Raw genomic sequence first — 7,768 nt, 5'->3', positions numbered from 1 at the left:
TGATCATGTACACTGCAGCTTTGCTGAATTTGTTCATTAGCTCTAGCAGATTTCTTGTGGATTCTTATGGATTTGTATATATAGAATCATGTCATCTTCAAATAGATTTGTGCTTTTTTCCTTTCCAATTTGGATGTGTTTTATTTATTTTTCTTACCTAATTGTTCTGTCTAGTATTTCTGATACAACATTGAATTGCATTGGTGAAATATGTGCATCCTTGCCATGTTCCTGATCTGAAAAATTTTAGACTTTCACAATTGACTATAATGTTGGCTGTAGACTTTTCATAAAAGTCCTTTGTAATGAGTGCTTTAACTATGGAAGGATGTTGGATTTTGTCATATGCTTTTTTCTGAGCCAATAGAGATGATCATGTGAGTTTTTTCTTCATTCTAAAACGGGGGCAGGGTATTACACTGATTGACTTGCTTATGTTGAACCACCCTTGCATTTCTAAAATAAAACTATATTAATAAAGGTATTGGTCTTTAATTTTCTTTTATTGTGGAGCAGTCTTTATCTGGCTTTGTTATTAAGGTGATTCTGGCCTCATAGAATGAGTTATAAATTGTTTCCTCCTCTCTGATTTTTTGGAAGGGCTTTAGATAGATTGATGTTAATTCCCCTTTAAAACTTTAATAGAATTTGCCACTGAAGCCATCTGGTCTTGGATTTTCCTCTGTTGCGAGATTTTGATTGCTAATTTAATCTCTTTACTTGAAATAGACCTGGTGAGATTTTCTATTTCTTCTTGAGCTATTTTAGGTAATTTGTGCTCCCAGGAATTTGTTCATTTCATCTAGATTATCTAATTTGCTGGTCTGCAATCATCTGTAGCATTCTCTTGTAATCATTTTTACTTCCAATAGTAATTGCCCCACTTTTATTTCTGTTTTCTTATTTGTGTCTTCTCTCATTTTTAGTCATTTTAGCTAAAGATTTTTAAATTTTGTTGATATTTTCAAAAAAACAAACTTTGATTTCATTAAATCTATTGTTTTTCTATTTCATTAATTTCTAACTTTGTCTCTCCTTTTGCTAGCTTTGGGTTTAGTTTACTATTCTTTTTTCTAGTTCCTTAAATATAAAGTGAGGCTATTAATTTGAGAACTTTCTTATTTTTTAATGTAGACATTTAATCTATAAATTTCCCTTTGAGTACTGCCTTCACTGTATTCCATAATTTTAGTATGCTGTGTTTTCATTTTCATTTATTTCAAAGTTAGATTTCAAATTTCACTGTGATTTCTTCTTTAGCCTATTGGTTGTTTAAGAATGTATCATTTAATTTCTACATATTAGTGAATTTATTTCTGTTATTGATTTTTAGCTTCATTCCATTTTGGTCAGAAAAGATACTTTGTATGATTTCAATCTTTTTAAACATACTGAGACATTTTGTTGTATAATATATGGTTTATACTGGAGAATATTCCTTGTGTACTTGAGAATAATGTGTATTCTGCTCTTTTGAGTCAAGTATTCTATATGTTTGTTAGGTCTAGTCAGTTTATAGTGTTGTTCAAGTTCTATATTTCCTTACTGATCTACTCTTTAGATTTTCTATCCATTACTGAAAGTGGAGTATGGAAGTTTCAACTATTATTTTAGAGTTGTCTGTTCTTCTCTTTAATGTTGTCAATGTTTGCTTCATATATTTGGGGCCTTTTGTTTGTTACTCATATGTTATAATTGTTGTATATTCTTGATGAACTGACACTTTCATCAATATATAATGCTCTCCTTTCTCCCTTATCATTTATCAGAGCTCTTAGCATATTAATGATAGTTGTTTTAAATTTCCAGTCTGATAACTCCAACATCCCTACCACATTTGAGTCTAGTTCTGAAAGCTGCTCTGTCTCTTCAAACTGTGTTTTTTTTACCTTTTAATATGCTTTGCAATTTTTTTCTTGATAGCCAGACATAATGTATGAGGTAAAATGAACACAGGAAATAGGCATTTAGTAATGTTAGTTATGTGATGGTAAGGTGTGGGGGAGGAGAAGTATTCTATAGCCCTACGACTAGGTCTCAGTCTTTTAGAGAGCCTATGCCATTGTACTGTGGACTTCACAAGCACTTCTCAGTTTTTAACTTCTGTAGGTAGCGTAGAATGGTTAGAAAGGGCTGGAGTTTGATATTTCCCTTCCCCCACATGGAAGGCTAGAGTGAGCTGGAGTTGGGTATTTCCCTTCCTCCAGTCAGTTAAGCTTGGATAAATCCCAACTAATTTAGTTTCTGATAAATTTTCTCTTGAGGGCCGTCCTGGTTAATGATAGAATATTCTGCACATTTCAAAATGGCTCATTTCCCCTTGTCCTGCTGGAAGCACAAGAGGCTTTTTTATAATATTTTTTGTGAGAATGTTGTTGAGCTCCTGGAGTTACAACTCACAAAAGTTTAAGAGTCCCCCTATGACTGGGTAGCCTTGGAATTTTTACCTCTCAGACTTGTCCACTCTGTGCCTCTTACAATTCATCAATTATAGTTCAGGTTTTACTACCCAGTACTGGTTCTTGCAGAGGTTTCTGCTCAGGGGTTTCTGCTCCAGTAAGCTGTGAAAATCTCTATTCACTTGTCTGTCTCTCCAAATTTGGAGACATTGGTTTGCCCTGTGAACTCACTTTTTTGATGGATCTTACAAGAATTGTTGATTTTTCAATTTATTCAGCTTTTTACTTTCTTACTGAGATAGAGGGACAACTTCCAAGCATGTTACATGCTAGACCAGAAATCAGAAGTCCTCTTTTGTTTCTAGTAACAGTTTTTGACTTAAAGTCTATTTTGACTGATATTAATATAATCATTCCAGCTCTCTTTTGGTTGCTATTTGCATGGAATATAATATTCCATCCTTTCACTTTCAACCTACTTCTGTTCTTGGATCCAAAGTGAGTCTCTACAAAGACAGCATATAGTTGGATCACGTCTTTAAATTCATTCGCCAAACTTTGCTTTTTGTTTGAAGAGTTTAATTCTTTTACTTTTTTTTAAAATTTTTATTTATTTATTTATTTATTTATGGCTGTGTTGGGTCTTCGTTTCTGTGCGAGGGCTTTCTCTAGTTGTGGCAAGTAGGGGCCATTCTTCATCACGGTGCGCGGGCCTCTCACTATCGCGGCCTCTCTTGTTGCAGAGCACAGGCTCCAGACGCGCAGGCTCAGTAATTGTGGCTCACGGGCCTGGTCTCTCCGCGGAATGTGGGATCTTCCCAGACCAGGGTTCGAACCCGTGTGCCCTGCATTGGCAGGCAGATTCTCAACCACTGCGCCACCAGGGAAGCCCCCAATTCTTTTACTTTTAAATTATTTTTCTACAAGGAATGATTTACTTCTGCCCTTTTTCTGTGTTATATATTTTTTGTTCCTTATTTCTGTATTCTTTAATGTATTCTTTGGTGTTTAATTCTTTTTCGTGTTCCATTTTGATTCTCTTATTCCCGTAATGTATATTTTTTAGATATGTTCTTAGTCATGATCATAAGGTTTACAATTAACATCTTAAATTATAAAAATCTAGTTTGAATTCATATCACCTAAATGTCAATAACATGCAAAACTCTGTTCTTACCATCACCCATCCCTTTATGTTGCTTATTTTCACAAATTATATCTTTATACATTGTATGTTAATTAACATAGATATATAATTATCATTTTATGTACTTGTCTTTTATCATATAGGAAATAAAAGAGAAGTTAGAAGTCAAAAATACAATAACACTGCTTTTTACATTTACCTATATAGTTATTTATATGGGAGTACTTTTTTCTCCATGGCTTCCAATTACTGTCTAGTGACATTTTGTCTCAGCTTGAAAGACTCCCTTCAGCATTTCTCATAGGGTAGGTCTATTAGGGACAAACTTCCTAAGCATTTGTTTATCTGGAAATGTCTTAATTTATCCTTCATTTTTGAAGCCAGCAGAGTTTTGCCAGGTATGGACTCCTTGGTGGACAGTTTTTTCATTTAGCACTTTAAAAATGCTATTTCTCTCCCTTCTGGCCCCCATGGTTTCTAATAACACTACCTCTGTTAATTTTATTGAGGACCACTTTTACATAATTAGTCGGCTCTCTTTTGCTACTTTCAAGATTCACTCTTTGTCTTTAGCTTTTAACAATTTGATTATAACATGTTTGTGTGTAGATGTCTTTAAGTTTGTCCTTCTTGGAATTCATTGAATATCTTAAATTTGTATGTTCATCACTTTTTGGTCAATTTTGGGTACTTTTGTGGCCATTATTTCTTAAAATATCCTTTCTGCCCTTTTTCTCTCTCCACTTTTGGGATAACTGTAATGCATATTTGGTATGCTTATGGTGTCCCACAAGTCTCATTTTTCTTTATTCTTTTCTCTTTCTGCTCCTCAGATTAGATAACTTCAATTGAATATAGGTTCTATACTCAAGTTCACTGGTTCTTTCTTTAGCCTGCTCAAATCTATTAAAATGTAGTGAGTTTTTCATTTCAGGTATTATTCTTTGAAGCTCCAGTATTTCTGTTTGGGTTCCTTTATAAATTTTAACTCATTATTGATATTCTCTGTTTGTTCTTACATTGTTCTCCTGGCTTCTTTTAACTCTTTGAGCATATATATTAATGATAGTTGATTTAAAGCCTTTGTCTAGTAAATGTCTGGGCTCTGTCAGGGCCAATTTCTGTTAACTTCTTCAGTGAATGGGCTATAATTTCTTGTTTATTTATGTGCTTTGTATTTTGTTATTGCTGTTGAAAGATGGACATTTGCATAGTGTAATATGTATATAATTCTAGAAATCAGATTCTTTACTCTCCTCAGGGTGTTTTTGTTGCTTGATATGGGTTGTAGCTCTTTCTTGTTTAATGATTTTTCTAAACTACAGTTGATTCTTGAAAAACGTGGGGGTTAATTTGCATATAACTTATAGAGGACCCTCTGCATCCATGGTTCCTCCACATCCATGGATTCAACCAACCAGAGACCATGTAGTACTGTAGTATTTACTATTGAAAAAATATTCACAGTGGATCCATAGCAATTAAAACCCTCATTGTTCAAGGGTCACCAGTATTTTTGTAGTCTCTATTCTTTGTCACATGAGGTCTCTGCAGTCTCTTTTCCTTTAGCGATGCTCAGTGTTTTGGAAGAGAGAGAGAAATAACCTCCCAATTCCTCACACTGCGCTGGAGTACTGCTTCAAATTAGCCAGGCAGTTTACAACTCTGCCTTAGCTTTCCCTTCTTGCTTGCACTGAGGCTAGGGATCAGGATCACTAGAGGTGAAAGCATAGGGTCTTCTCAGATTTTTCTAAGCATGTTGCCTGCCTTGGGCATGCATGTGACTTTCTAAATTCCCCAGTATACTTGAGTCTTTTTGAATGCCTTAATTTCCCAAAGACTCTATCCCTAGCTTTTCCTCCCAGGATTCAGGCACATCATGTTTGCCTCAAATGAACCACCCCACCCATCCTACCCCCAGTGTTTTGGCTTAGGTGCTTGCCTTACAAAGTTTTGGAAGAATGCCTTCTGCTTTTCTCCCAGGAATAATGTTTATAATTTGAGAAACAAAGGCATACACTTGTCTCAGCCCTGCAGCCAGTCCCCTTCAGGCAGTCCTTCAGGCAGTCAGAACAAACACAATTTTTTTGTATAAATAAGGTCTCTCCCCCTGCTCCCTCAGGAATGAACAAGACCACTGCTGAGCCAGGGTGGGGTTGGGGTTCAGGCAAGTAAAAATGCCACAGTTTCTCTATCACTTACAAGATACCTTTTTCTTCAGTATTCACTTTGTTACTTTAAATCTTTCTTTGACTGGTTTCCTGAGTTCTGATAAAGTTGACTGTCACAGTTTTTGCTTGATTTTTCAATGTTTCTGTGAAGGGACCGCCCCTTGGAGTTACCTACTCCACTATTTTAGCTGAGGGTCATTCTTAACACATCAGTTTTTGCACTTTATATTAATCTATTTTTACTTTTTTTCTGAGTTCTAGGAGATTTGCTCAAGCTAGTAAATATGTCTATATATCTGTATCTAGATACATCTATATGTATATATATCTCTATATTTATAGATATATAGATTTTGCCTTTTTTATTTCATTTTCTGTCTGTGTTTACCCCCTCCATTGTTTTTGTTTGTTTGTTTGTTTTTTAAACACGAGGGGAAAGCGCGAATGCAGTCCTCCACTACCACAAATTATGCAGTCGAGTTTCCCACATTTGGGGAAATTGCAGGGGTCAGCACATCCAGAGTGCAATGGTTAAGACTTGCTCTGGGAAAACCACCTTCATGATCACAGTATCTCCCCCAACAGGTAAGTATATCCATTGAGTTTTTAATTCAATCATCTATTTCATATTTAGTCAACCTTTTCTGCTCTCAGATTTCTTGCTTTGCTAGGTATAATGACTCATAGAATCCACATGAGACCACCAAATTAAATATTTTCTAAAGACTTCTCTGATGTTTTTGCCATATTAAAGACTGGTCCCTGATTCTGAACAAGGTAAAATTTTCTCACTCCAAATTCATTCTCAGCATAATGTTGCAGGAAGGGGTACCCCTTTCAGGGCCTGAGAGTGGGCTCTTGTCTAACACTCAGAAATGAATTGCCCAAGGAGACACACATGCTGACAAAGCAAGAGACTTTATTGGGAAGGGCTCCCCCCACCAGCAGAGAGCAGTAGGGTAAGGGAACCCAGGAGAACTGCTCTGCCATGTGGCTTGCAGTCTCTGGTTTTATGGTAATAGGGTTAGTTTCCTGGTTGTCTCTGGCCAATCATATTGCTTGGCCCATAGTCTGACTCAGGGTCCTTCCTGGTGGCATGTGCATCTCTCAGCCAAGATGGATTCCAGCACAAAGGATTCTGGGTGGTTTGTCATCTTCTCCCTCTTTTGGCCCCTCTCAAATTCATGGCAGCAGTACCATGTTCCTTATCAGGACCTCCTGCTCTGAGACAACTGAGGCAAGTGGTTATCATTGTGCCTGGCCAAGGTGGGTGGTTTCAGTCAATGGTTCCCTAACAATAGTTAATAAAAGTTTTTCCAAGAAAGCAATGTTGCATTTTTCTGTCCGTTTTTGTTTTTTATTTTTATTCAGTTTTAAAAGTCAGTTTCTTTTCCTAGGTCTCCAAGGCTATCTTATTAGAAAAGTGAAAGATTTTCATGAGTCCATCATCAAAAGCTATTTATAATGATAGTCTGTATATCCTTAGCTATTTTAATGCTATACATTATGTCTCTTGATTTTCCTGATTTTAGTTCAGGAATTTACTTTTCTCTAAGGTACTAGATATAGCTATTACAATCATTAGGATTCCATTATATTATTTTAATCAAGTAATTAAAGAGAGAGAGAGAGAATCCCTATATATCTCTGTCTATATCTACACCAGCAAAATTTTCTGAACTTTGAAGCATGAGGAATTACTGAAAGGTAGAGAGAGGCAGCATTTCTAGAAGCACTGCAGCTGCTTGGGTGAACATGGGAAGGGGTAAAAAGAACTCCTGAATACCCAAAGGGGAGAAGATAGAGCCTACAGAAATATGGATTTGTAGGAAATCAACTGGACCCAAAGGTTATTTGTTCTACTTCATTTCCTCCAAATAGAAAACATGCAAATCCCTCTTTTTAAAAAAATAGTTAATTTTAATGAAATAATAATTTAAAAAGGAATTCTACACAAATACAAGATTTTACATGTCTTTTTGTAAGTTGTTCAAATGTTTCATAATGTTTGGAGACAGGAAATTCCTCCTGAGATCTAAGTATTACTCTCT

The 7,768-nt window shown here is 35.7% G+C and overlaps 1 non-coding gene across 1 annotated transcript; it reads right to left on the bottom strand.

Annotated features, from left to right (window-relative positions):
• Positions 1-6,146: 6,146 nt before the first annotated feature.
• LOC137778200 (U1 spliceosomal RNA) lies at positions 6,147-6,310 on the bottom strand. The gene has a single exon (XR_011076779.1). It is a non-coding gene; the product is annotated as a U1 spliceosomal RNA (small nuclear RNA).
• Positions 6,311-7,768: the final 1,458 nt, after the last annotated feature.

Source organism: Eschrichtius robustus, chromosome 15, assembly GCF_028021215.1.
Source record: "Eschrichtius robustus isolate mEscRob2 chromosome 15, mEscRob2.pri, whole genome shotgun sequence".
NCBI lineage: Eukaryota > Metazoa > Chordata > Mammalia > Artiodactyla > Eschrichtiidae > Eschrichtius > Eschrichtius robustus.
Note: the sequence above shows the minus strand (reverse complement) of the source record. Positions and strands in the feature narration are given on the sequence as shown.